At 45.5% G+C, this 13,964-nt stretch overlaps 1 pseudogene; it reads right to left on the bottom strand.

The window, feature by feature from the left end:
* Nucleotides 1–13,001: 13,001 nt before the first annotated feature.
* LOC134952923 (5S ribosomal RNA) lies at nucleotides 13,002–13,120 on the bottom strand (annotated as a pseudogene).
* Between the last annotated feature and the right edge of the window lie 844 nt (nucleotides 13,121–13,964).

The raw sequence follows: 13,964 nt of genomic DNA, 5'->3' as shown, positions 1-13,964 counted from the left end.
TGTACTCCACCACCATATATGCATACAGAGACTATACTCTACCACCACATATGTACTCAGGGAATGTACTCTACCACCACATATGTACTCAGGGAATGTACTCTACCACCACATATTTACTCAGGGAATGTACTCTACCACCATGTATGAATACAGAGACTGTACTCCACCACCATATATGAATACAGAGACTATACTCTACCACCACATATATACTCAGGGAATGTACTCTACCACCATATATCAATACAGAGACTGTACTCCACCACCATATATGAATACAGAGACTATCCGCTACCACCACATATGTACTCAGGGAATGTACTCTACCACCATATATCAATACAGAGACTGTACTCCACCACCATATATGAATACAGAGACTATACTCTACCACCACATATGTACTCAGGGAATGTACTCTACCACCACATATCAATACAGAGACTGTACTCCACCACCATATATGAAGACAGAGACTATACTCTACCACCACGTATGTCCACAGGGAATGTACTCTACCACCACATATGTACTCAGGGAATGTACTCTACCACCATATATCAATACAGAGACTTTTCTCTACCACCATATATGTACTCAGGGAATGTACTCAAACACCACATGTGAATACAAAGACTGTACTCTACCACCACATGTGTACATACTGTATGTTACCTTTCTATGTCTGAAATGCAGTGCCATAGCTGCAGGGCGTATGTCTGCCCTGGTCCACAACCCCCCCACCATTGGCTATCAGTGCATATGACGTCATGACATCATACGGCAAGCTCTGGGGGACCTGCAAAAGAGCAGAAAAGTGGCAGCCTGTCACTTCCTAAGAACGTGTCTTGTAGCTTTCTGTGCCTATCCAGGCACTCGCCAGATAGAACAGTGTGGTGGGGCGCATTTGGTAGAGCGTTAGTGCCGTCGCCTCAGTCCTGCACCCTGGATAGTGGCACCAGTCGAACACACCTTACAGCCATACTCATGCACTGTTTAGCAGCTCTGCTTAATGTATCAGCTGCCGTGCAATGGTCTTTCTGGTTATCAGATGTGTTTCCTATAGTAACTATTGCCACATAGAGTATGATTAATTCCCATAACTGCTGCCCTTCCAATTCACATTTTCTGCAGCTGAAATTCTCTCATACATTCCTGATTGATCCCAATTGTTAAAACCCACAGAATCCAAGGGCGTGGGGCGGACAGATTTTCTGTCTGGTTTTGCTTTGAAGGAGAAATAAGACATATCCGCAGGGTGAATTTCATGAGCTTGAATGTAGAAAATGCGCAGAATGTGTCCACTGTGCCTGGTAGCTTCCTAAAGCCTTGTCCGTTTCCCTAAATAAAACAACCCCATATGGGAAATGTTTCCTCGTCTGGGAACGCAAAGCATAATCTCTTGTCCCTGAACTTAAAAATCCATCTAGATGAAAAGCAAATAGTGGCATTTACACAAAGAAGGTCAGAAATATAAGTGTAATGAGTAGCAGGATTGTAAGGGTTAACTGATAACACACACAACCCTGCATAGTACAAGCATAACCTAATCTGTGTATAAAAACGATGCACACAACTGTTCTGTATATAACACAGACACATGTACTGTGCCATGTATAACACATATACCCTGGTATGCGTGTCTTTATTGTCGGAGCGGTTTCCATTATAGAAGCCACACACTTCCCCCAACAGCTGCTATCTTATATATGTATGCAGTGTGTCAGATTGTGTTTTGGCTGTGTCCCCGGAGGGGGCGCTAGTGGGTCAGTGGAGGTAGCTGGGAGAAAACGAGGAGGCTGGATAACGTTCCTGCGCATGAGCGCAATGATATTTATTAGCAGATGATATAAACAGAATGGCAGCAGAAATAATAATAACAAATGGAAATGTCAATCACACAGCGTAATAGCTGAAAGTCTATGGCAACAGGATGACAGATGACTGGAGAAATAATAACCGGTAATATGTTAAACAGAAGAACAGGTGCTTGTAGAGATGAGTCTGGTTTGGAAACCAGTGCAGGTTTTAAACATGAAACTTGGCAGTGAGATGTTGAATGGCAAACCTGGTAGCAGAGGCAGGAGTCTGACTATCCACAGTGCAGGTGGTGAAGCACTGACAGCAGCAAGCTGTATCACAGGTGGAGGAATGGAACACACCTGGAGTCAGTCTCAACTGCAAGGCTGAAGCACACAAGGTGGTGATGAGTGTGAAGCCTGTTTGAAGATTGCAGGTATTGCTGGGCCTTGAAGTTCCACGGAGCTGTGCAGAGTAACCAGGAGTACAAGTCTTTAAGCAGAGAGCCAGGAACACGGAAGGAACAGGAACAGATCCTTTCACATGGGTCGCAGGAGTGACACAAAGTCCAGGATGCCTGCAGACTGATCCTGCAGTCTCTTATGTACCCCTTGGTGCACAGGCATTGGATGAGTGAGGGAAAGTGGGTGCGGCCAAGCACCGGATTGGCCGCTGTATGCTGGTTGTTGTGAACTGTCATGGCGGCGCCCATGCCGCGGCCTAGCGGGAACGCGGCGTGCTACACGCCTGCTGTCTCAGGAGCGCTCCCAGGCCCGTGATGGCGTCCAGAGGCAGGGACACGGACGACAGGTGACCGCAGGGAGCCAGGTCGGAGTCCGCAACGGCGGACGGATGTCAGCTTGGTGAGTCGATTCCTGACAGTACCCCCCCCTTTAAGGGTGGACACCGAACACCCACGTGGCTTGGATGGATGAGTGCTGTGGAAGACACGGACCAACCTTGGAGCATGGACATCCGATGAATTTACCCAACTTCTTTCCTCTGGGCCATAACCGGACCAATCGACCAAGTACTGGAGATGTCCATACCGGCAACGAGAGTCCAGAATTTTGCCAATCTCGAATTCCACGCCCCGCTGAGTTCGAATTTTGGGGCCAACTGGAAGGGCACTCTGAAAACGGTTCAGGACTAGAGGTCTGAGGAGAGAAACATGAAAAGTGTTAGGTATTCGAAGAGAAGGTGGTAACTTCAGTTTATAGGCCACAGGGTTGATGACTCTTTCGACAGGGAAAGGACCAATGAAACGGGGTGCAAACTTCATGGACGGAACCCTAAGACGGATGTTACGGGTTGACAGCCAAACCTTGTCCCCAGGTTTCAGGTTAGGAACCGCACGTCTCTTGCGGTCGGCAAAGTACTTGTACCGGCTGGAGGCCTTTTTGAGAGACACGTGAATCTTTCTCCAAATTAATGAGAACTGAGTCAGAGCAGTAGTGGCAGCAGGAACATCCATATGAGGGAGTTCTTGGAAGTCTGGAACACGGGGATGTTGCCCATATACTGCGAAGAATGGTGTTGTTTCAGTAGCAGTATGATAGCGGAAGTTGTGGGCAAACTCGGCCCATGGGAGCAGATCGAACCAGTCATCCTGGGAAGATGAAACATACAATCTTAAAAACGTCTCAAGTTCTTGATTAACCCTCTCTGTCTGCCCATTCGTCTGAGGATGGTACGATGACGAAAACTTCAGCTTGACTTGCATGGCAGAACAGAGGGCCCTCCAAAACCTCGCTACAAACTGTACCCCCCGGTCAGATATTATTTCCGAGGGTAGACCATGTAAGCGGAAAATCTCCCGTAGGAAGATTTGGGCAAGTTTCGGGGCAGAAGGGAGACCCTGGAGAGGAACAAAATGAGCCATCTTGGTGAATCTGTCCACTACAACCCAGATGGTATTATATCCTTGAGAAGGAGGAAGGTCGGTGATAAAATCCATGGACAGGTGTGACCAGGGACGACTAGGAACAGACAATGGTTGTAACTGACCTGCTGGAGACTGACGAGGAGTCTTATGCTGCACACACTTAGGACAGGATGCCACGAAATCCTTGATGTCAGCCTTCATCTTAGGCCACCAGTACGTCTCGGAGAGAAACTTGAAGGTCTTCAGGACACCAGGATGACCGGTGAACTTGGATTGATGAGCCCAAGATAGCAACTTGGGACGGAGTTCTGGGGAAACAAAAGTCTTACCAGGAGGAGGAGCTGGGGAGACTTGAGATGCAGCGAACACCACTGGACTCAGGATGGAATGAGGCACTGAGTCAGGCGTTTCCTCTTCGGATTCCATAGATCGGGATAAAGCATCAGCTTTAACATTCTGCGAACCTGGGCGGAAATGAAGCTTAAAATTAAAACGTGAGAAAAACATAGCCCACCTGGACTGGCGAGGATTAAGGCACTGAGCTGCCTTTAAGTATAGCAGGTTTTTATGATCCGTGTAGATGTTGAACGGATGTTTGGCCCCTTCTAGGAGGTATCTCCATTCCTCGAGAGCCAGCTTGATCGCCAGTAGTTCTTGGTCTCCAACGGAGTAGTTAGCTTCTGCAGGAAGGAATTTGCGAGAATAAAATCCACAAGGGTGGACTTTCCCATCGGTTCCCTTCTGGGAGAGAACAGCTCCAACCCCAACTGTAGAGGCGTCCACCTCCAACTCGAACGGTCTGTTTACATCTGGCTGAGACAGAACTGGAGCAGACATAAAGGCCAGTTTGATCTTCTGGAAGGCTGCTAAGGCTTCTTCTGACCAGTTGGAATGGTTTGCCCCTTTCCGAGTCAGGTTGGTAATAGGAGCGATGAGAGTGGAGAATCCCCGAATAAATTTCCTATAGTAGTTGGCAAAACCCAGGAACCGCTGGATAGACTTGAGAGAATTTGGAATGGACCAATTGGCAATAGCTTCCAATTTTGTCGGGTCCATCTGAAGATCCGATCCGGAAATTATATAACCCAGGAAGGGTATAGCGGGAACTTCAAAGGTGCATTTAGAAAGTTTACCGTAGAGCCGGTTCTCACGAAGACGTCGGAGGACTTCACGGACTTGTAGACGATGAGATGGCAGGTCTTGGGAGAAGATGAGGATATCATCCAAGTAAACAACGAGGTACTTATACAGGACATCACGAAAGATTTCGTTCACAAAGTGTTGGAACACTGCTGGAGCATTACTCAACCCAAATGGCATTACCAGGTATTCGTAATGGCCATCTCGAGTGTTAAAAGCTGTCTTCCACTCGTCACCACTCCGGATTCTGATGAGATTGTAGGCACCGCGGAGATCTAACTTGGTGAAGATGCGGGCTCCTTTAACTCTGTCAAATAATTCGGTAATGAGTGGTAATGGATAACTATTTTTAATGGTAATGTCATTGAGACCCCGGTAGTCAATGCATGGACGCAGTCCTCCATCCTTCTTTTTAACAAAGAAGAAACCTGCACCAGCGGGTGATGATGAAGGGCGGATGAATCCCTTTTGTAGATTCTCCCTGATATATTCACTCATCGCCTCGGTTTCAGGAACAGACAACGGGTAGGTGCGCCCCCTAGGTGGCTTCTTGCCAGGAAGGAGATCGATGGGACAATCCCATTCCCTATGGGGCGGTAGGACATCAGCGGCCTTCTCACTGAAGACATCTGAGAAATCTTGATAAACTGCTGGGAGACTTGACTGTGTCTTAACTTCGGTAGACTTTATGGGACACACTTGGGCTAAACAGGACTGATGGCAATGTGAACCCCATGAGGTAAGCTGCAACGTTGACCAGTCAAACTGTGGATTATGTAGCTGGAGCCAGGGCATGCCCAAGACGATCTCCTGGGTGGCTTGAGGGATGACTAAGAACTTAATCAGTTCAGAGTGTAGGAATCCAACTCCCAGAACCACTGGGGCAGTTTGATGAGAAATATTCCCCTTGGAGATTCGACTACCATCCACAGCGGTAATATAAACTGGACAGGAAAGTTCACATATAGATAAGCAAAATGTATTTACCGCAGCTTGGGTGATGAAGTTACCTGCAGCTCCACAGTCCACTAATGCTGATGCGGACTGGAGCCCAACTGAAGTCTCTAACGTCACAGGAAGGATAAGGTCTTGTTTAGAAGGAGCTTGACTAAAAGATCCCAACTTGACTCCTCCTTTACAAGTCAGGATCTGGCGTTTCCCGAACGCACTGTGCAGGAGTTAATCTGATGGCCCGCAGCCGCACAGTACAGACAGAGTCTCTCACGCATTCTTCTTGTCCGCTCTTCAGGAGTTAGGCGGGACCTATTTACCTGCATAGGCTCGTCAGAAGGAGACTGGAACTGTACCGAAGGTATCATCCTTGATCTGCGTGGCTCACTCCGAGCGCGTTCATTATTGCGTTCGCGGATGCGAGAGTCCAACTTAATGCACAAGGAAATCAATTCAGACAATTGTACAGGAAGGTCGCGGGTCGCCAGTTCATCTTTGATCCGGTCAGAAAGTCCATGCCAGAAAGCTGCTACCAGGGCCTGATTATTCCACTGAATCTCTGCGGCCAACGTCTGGAACTGAATGACATATTGTCCCATGCTACGGGTACCTTGACGAAGTTGAATCAGGTCAGCGGAAGCTGATGTTGCACGACCCGGCTCGTCAAAGATCCGTCTGAAGGTTGACACGAAGTCTGTGTAGTTGTTAATCAGAGGGTCAGCACGTTCCCACAGAGGAGACACCCAGCTCAGAGCAGATCCAGAAAGTAAGGAGATGATGTAGGCAACCTTGGATCTTGGCGTGGGGAAATTATGTGGCAACAACTCAAACTGGATTTCACATTGGTTGAGAAACCCGCGACATAACTTTGGACTGCCATCATACTTGCTTGGCACGGGCAGGTGCAGACGTGACACTGGAGCTGATGCAGCCGGCATAGAGGAACTCACAGCACTGGCAGGTGCTGGAGTAACAGGAACAGTAGGAGTGAGTACACTAGGCAGGGATTGCTGTAGTGTATCAATCCGGGAGGACATCCCTTGCAGGAATTGAAACATCTGCTGCTGCGCAGCCTCTTGACCATCCAGACGGGAGACCAGATTTTGCAAGGCCTCTGACCCCACACTCCGTCCACCATCCGAGTCCATCGATCCTGGACTTACTGTCAGATTGTGTTTTGGCTGTGTCCCCGGAGGGGGCGCTAGTGGGTCAGTGGAGGTAGCTGGGAGAAAACGAGGAGGCTGGATAACGTTCCTGCGCATGAGCGCAATGATATTTATTAGCAGATGATATAAACAGAATGGCAGCAGAAATAATAATAACAAATGGAAATGTCAATCACACAGCGTAATAGCTGAAAGTCTATGGCAACAGGATGACAGATGACTGGAGAAATAATAACCGGTAATATGTTAAACAGAAGAACAGGTGCTTGTAGAGATGAGTCTGGTTTGGAAACCAGTGCAGGTTTTAAACATGAAACTTGGCAGTGAGATGTTGAATGGCAAACCTGGTAGCAGAGGCAGGAGTCTGACTATCCACAGTGCAGGTGGTGAAGCACTGACAGCAGCAAGCTGTATCACAGGTGGAGGAATGGAACACACCTGGAGTCAGTCTCAACTGCAAGGCTGAAGCACACAAGGTGGTGATGAGTGTGAAGCCTGTTTGAAGATTGCAGGTATTGCTGGGCCTTGAAGTTCCACGGAGCTGTGCAGAGTAACCAGGAGTACAAGTCTTTAAGCAGAGAGCCAGGAACACGGAAGGAACAGGAACAGATCCTTTCACATGGGTCGCAGGAGTGACACAAAGTCCAGGATGCCTGCAGACTGATCCTGCAGTCTCTTATGTACCCCTTGGTGCACAGGCATTGGATGAGTGAGGGAAAGTGGGTGCGGCCAAGCACCGGATTGGCCGCTGTATGCTGGTTGTTGTGAACTGTCATGGCGGCGCCCATGCCGCGGCCTAGCGGGAACGCGGCGTGCTACACGCCTGCTGTCTCAGGAGCGCTCCCAGGCCCGTGATGGCGTCCAGAGGCAGGGACACGGACGACAGGTGACCGCAGGGAGCCAGGTCGGAGTCCGCAACGGCGGACGGATGTCAGCTTGGTGAGTCGATTCCTGACACAGTGTTCCCAGCATCTCTTAGATAGCATGCTCATTTGGACAAGGCCAGCTTTGTCCGTGGTGCCGGCGGGAGTCTACAGCGGGTCCTGGAAGTAGTGACGGTCAGGGAATGGCTGCAAAGCCACTCCCCCAACTGTTTGGGATTGCCAACATCATGACATCACTTCAGGGCCGAAATATTACGGTTATATTACCCAACCTGTACTTATTTACTAGAGATTAGTGGTTTGGCTTTCCTGAAAACAACACGGCCGAGCTTTGGGGTTCCGGATCACTTGGTATTCTGAGTAGAATCAATTCCAGGTTTTGGATCTTCCTGCAAGGTTAGCTCTTGCACCAAGCATCCAGACCCAAACAGAAAATTAACCAAAACACTTGTGGGTGGCTTTGCCAAAACCAAAACATTGAGGGGGGTTTTGTCAAAATCAAAACATCCGTGCACATTCCTAATAATTGTCTCTCTCCAGACTTTGATAAATCTACCCCCCATCTTATATGATTTAAGCCCTCAGAGCCTGACTGTGTCGCTAATAGTTCTCCCGGCATACAGGGCGGTCCCAGTGCCATAACAGCATCGCACTCTCATGGTGCGTGCTGGCTCCTGATTGGGATTTATGTGGATCTTGCCACTTTATTTGCATACACTCAGCAGATACCAGAAGAGCTACCAGCTTAACCAGTGGTGAGTTCAAGTCGCAGATTCACCTGTGAGCAGGCAAGAGCAGCGTTCTCATTGCACTGACACTGAGGTGTCCCATTGGCATTCATAGCATTTCTCACCCCCAGTTCATTATATAGCAGGACTGACTGAAACAATATTTTTAGGATTAATTGCAAAGTCTGGATTTGGATATTATTGAACATACCCTATTTGCGCTATACATCACAGTGAGACTTTAATATGCAGATATGTCCTCATACATCTTTGCTGTAGTCACGCCAAACAGCCCTTCTTGTCACATCAGGTCGCGTGAGACTCTTGTAAGCGTTGGGCGGCTATGTGAAGTGCTACAATGTAGCAGCCGCAGCTTTTTTTCCAATACAAGTTTTATTCTGCTCTGTATACAGACTCAGTCACACACAATATACAAGTGTCATCTGTCACATTAAGCAAATGAATTAATTGGGTTGCGAATGAATAAATTTCCGGAAAATAAAAGATGGCTATTAGCAGAGTTGCACTGGACCTGGCGGCTCACTCACACCAGGCAATCTCGCGCTGCGTGGCGTATTGAGGCTACATGTGTGAGGACACATCTGTATGGGCGAGACTCTACTCCTTCTATGGTATTACTATCTACTTATAAATTGTAGTATTATCTAGTTAAGGCTATTATGCAGCATATGTCACAAGCTGATTTATATATACTGTAGAAGGTTAATATATTTATCCTGAGATTGTGGTGACGAATACATATACAGTACATTGTTTTTACCACAGTGTCATTGATATTTTATGATTGTACTTATTGCCTAATACACATTTATGTGTGCTGTTTTAATACATGTAATATGCTATTTTGGTATTTTATTGGTATTCTGTCTGATGTTTGTAGCGCCGCCCACGACCTTTTTGTGGTGTAGAGTGTGTTGACAAAAGTAGAAACTGTGTTGCTTGGTTTTGTTGTGGTGTTTTTAACATTTGCAGTGTGATAGCAGAGAAGGAGGAGGGAAGCATGGTGGCTCCCTATGGAGATAGATTTTAGGACTATGGGGGAGACATTTTCTACAGAGGATAAGTGGAGAAGTTGCCCACAACAACCAATGAGGCCAGGGGCGTTTTAAGAGAGGAGGGACCCGTGTGCAGCCTCCGTTTCAGGGCCCCCTCCTCTCCAGCAGTTAGTACTCTCTTGGCATAATGCCAGAGTCTACTGCGCATGCGCAGGTCTCCGGGAACATGGCACCCATGCCTTGTTCCCGTGGATATCTCCAGTGCGCATGCGCGAATCACTCAGAAATGGCAGCGGCGGCCATTTTCCAAGTGATTTGTGCCTGCACCGCAGGGCTGTTGCTGCAGGATTCCGGAGGGGTGAGTATACTCTCTGGGTGCAGTGTACCGCACACACTGCACCAATTATAGAAACGCCTATGAATGACGCACTATCACTAATCAAGTACATTCTAGGAAATATTTTATGTCTGTATTTTTTAAATGGTTAGCCAACAGCAAAACCCTAATATTTATAGGAAATTGTATTACTCATTTCTATATACAGTATGGAAAGGTTTGGTATGAATTGCTGACATTAACTGTCGCCAGCAAAAGTCTCCAAAACGTAATGTTGGCCATATAATGTGAACCAGTAGTAATGGGGCTTAAATCCATGGGAATAGTATAATGGTTAGCATTACTGCCTCACAGTACTGAGGTTTATTTCCCACCAAGGCCCTAACCCTGTGGAGTTTGTATATTCTCCCCATGCCTGCATGGGTGTCTTCCCACAATCCAAAAATGGTTTGGACTGTGGTAGGTTAATTTGTTCCCAACAAAAATCAACCCCAGTGTGTTTCTGTGTGCATGTGGTAGGACTGATGTGAGTGGTTGAATTTTCTCTGTGAAGCGCTGTAGAATATGTGTGTGCTATAAATAACTGATAAATGAATAATGCAGACATCATACTGTTGGCAATGTAACTACAACCCAAATCCGTGGTTTTCTCTCCCCGACTGGTGCAACAGATACACGGTCTAGTCACATTATTATTACTACCAGCTAATAGCCAGAGTAACCGCCGTGTGCAGCACGGACAGCAGCTTGATGGGCTCAATTGTTGTTTTTGACAAACTTCTGGTGGACCCCTGGTTTATTTTGAGCTGGTCCACTGTAGCGTGATGGTCGGCCTTCACGCACCTTTGTAGCCGACATTCACCTCTCACATGAATGGCACGTGGTGCTCCAAGTTTCCACGTCGGTTATTAGCAATGGTGCCATTTGTCCAATCACTGTACACCCAGGGCCGGTGCAAGGTTTCACGGCACCCTAGGCAAAATTTCTGCCTACACCCCCCCCCCCCCGGCCCTCCCCTTCCCCTGTTGCTTGGACAGTGGAGTGATCACGTTATCTAGAGGCTGTGTTAACAGTATGTTGATCCTCCTGAAGCAGCCAAATAACAGCAAAAGAAAACCTGACAAATATTATATTAAATGCACACAAGTAAAAAAGCATCCAGCCCCATATCCATATATAGTATAATACCACAGTCTGTTGTTTTATACAGCATTATAGATAGGCACCAGGGTTGTAACTTGTAACTAGAACCTTGTGGCAGTGACGTGCGGTGAGGTCATTGGCTGGGGAGGCACTGAGATTTTATATATGTAAATGTATATATATATATATATATATATATAAATGTGATTGCAAGAGAATGCCGCGCCACTTGTGATAACACAAACTCTCAATTAAAAAACTCCCAGTTATTTGGGCGTCAGCTTCCCCCTAAGGAAACGGCAATGGTATGTTGCCGCAAAACAAAGGATAGGGATACCGGATAGGGGTATGAGCGACCTAAGGTGTTTGTATGTTGCCAAGTATAATAAATATAATAAAAAGATATATGAGATTTATAAACATATATTATCAATTTATTTCACAACATTAGGAATGAATTTAAAGTGCAATGTTAATGAGAGAGACAAAAAATTATTAATTAAAAGTTAAAAAAGAGAGAGAGTCTTACATAAAATATGGTTCTAAAAAGACAGTTCTTTTAAAAAAGGGAATAGGCATATGTTAGATCCTCAATTAAAGTGCAAATTGCCTGTGCAAATAAGCTCATTTAAAAAGTGGAGTAATAGCATATATAATCTTAACTGATATAGCAGGAGGTCTCTGGGTGAAGGTCCAACGCGTTTCGTCTCCAAGACTTCTTCATGGGGTAAGTGACAAGGTATGGTTGAACTCCTATATATACCCCCATAATTGGGAGTTAAGTGATGACATCATATCCTATCTAGGTTCATGCATATTCATTAGAAAGTTTCTACTTGCTATAGTATAAATATATTCCTTATTGGTAGCTGCCGTTATTAGATGCAGCATAGCATAAACAGTGTATATTAGTAAATAAATGAATTTCGGGCATCAGAGCAGATAATCCCGGACAGGCGCTGTACTTCCGCCACATTTCCGGTGTACGAACAGTCCGTATGCGCATGCGCGCCGTCTTAGTGTCGTTCCCCGCTTCCGGTTGCGCTTGTGTAGCGGCGTGACGACATCTTCGTGTGTTCGGCTGTATACATCTTATTGGTTACTTCTGGCACGTGGTTTCTCAGACCGGAATTGCCATGTAGTGGAACGCACAGGTGGACCGCCTCACGTGACCTGGATATTCGGCTTTGCCTTGTTGTCATGGAGACGTTCTCCATGTTCTCTTATGGTTTCTCTTGAAAGCATACATTGTCCGGACGTGGTCCCCAAAGAAATATAAATAAAAATATGTTTAGAGAATTTCCATATTACAGCGTTTTGCACTTGCAGAACGGACATCAAATTCATAAAGATTTTATATTGGTCGACATACTTATGCATAATAGGCCGTATTATATGTATTACATATGATATTCTGACATCAATTAAAGGACAAATTATGTGTCTTTTAGAGTATACAGATAATATATATAAATATAGTCACATCAAAGTGCATATATATATATTTAAATATTTAAATTTGTGTGCTAATACGAGGAGCTGTATATAAGAATATACCTAAGAGGATATGAGGATAAGGAAGAAGAGGGTTCCGAGGGAAAATTCAGTTTCATTAAAGAGTGAACTAGTGATGTGAAATCATTTTAATAAAATTAAAAAATATATAAAAATAATTAATGAGAAATGGTTGTTGCGTGATATTTGCTAGATGTGTGTGTGCCATTTGGTAGATGGTGCCAAAAATTGGTGATCTAGTAAGGTGCAGTTGCCTTAATTGTGTGGCCTGTTTATTGAGGTACTATTATCTTAGTGCATACTAGGATATACCTAGATCCTATTGTGCTTAGAAAAGGGTTAGTGCGTATCTATAAGGCTTATACCTAAAATGTGATCAAGTGTTCTATAAACATCCGTCGTGACTGGACATTTAGACAGTTGCCTTTTACTTTCAGTACAGTACCTAATATTCCCAATGGGTCGCCCCTTTTGGTACTAGTCAGGCCCAACACTGCTTCGCTTCCAAGTTCGGTTGAGATTGGGCCTTTCCAGTGTGGTTTGACTGTATTTCTTTCGTACGCAACAAAAAATGCCCACACGAGATGTTATATATTTTATTTTCATTATTTTCATTATTTTATTATTTTACCAGTGAGGTGCTACATATATACATGTGAAGAGTGCAGAGGAGAATTGCTAGATATTTTGGAAAATCTTCAACGACACCTTTACAGAAACGGAGCGATTTCATAGTTCTCGTTCAGGCCAAGTGGATGCATGGTTTTTAACTGGAAAATCCAGAACATCTCTCGTTGTGATAGCTTGATTGCCAAGTCTCCTCCTCTTTCTCCGAGTTTCACCAGTTCTATTGCCTTGAAGGTCAGTTCTTCTGGATTCGAGTTGTGTTTCTCCGTGAAGTGCCTTGAAATGGTATGGCTGTCAACTTTATTCTTAATATTGCGAACGTGTTCTTGTATCCTGAGTTTAAGTTGTCTCTTCATCTTTCCCACATACTTTTTTCCACACGCGCATTCCGGTAAGTAAATCACCGATAAGTTGTTACAGTTGATAAAGTCCTTGATTTTGTATTCCTTCTGGTTTCCCATGTCGCTAAAACTTCTCCGATTGGGATGTAGGAATTTGCAAACGTTACAACGACCACACTTGTAAGATCCAACACATCTGGGTATCATCATAGTGTTTTCTGTTTTGGTTTTCAGCATGCTTGGTGCCAATAAGTCCTTCAAGTTCTTTGTTTTTTTGTATATTATTTCTGGGTGTGGCGGTAGTATCTCTCTTAGTACTGGGTCCATTAACAGGATTCCCCAGTGTGTTTTGAATGATTTCCTTATCAGGTCCTCGTGACGGTTATATGTGGTTACAAAGGCTGTGGATTCTTTCTTTGTGTCCTTTG

Source organism: Pseudophryne corroboree, chromosome 8 (assembly GCF_028390025.1).
Source record: "Pseudophryne corroboree isolate aPseCor3 chromosome 8, aPseCor3.hap2, whole genome shotgun sequence".
NCBI classification, from domain to species: domain Eukaryota; kingdom Metazoa; phylum Chordata; class Amphibia; order Anura; family Myobatrachidae; genus Pseudophryne; species Pseudophryne corroboree.
Note: the sequence above shows the minus strand (reverse complement) of the source record. Positions and strands in the feature narration are given on the sequence as shown.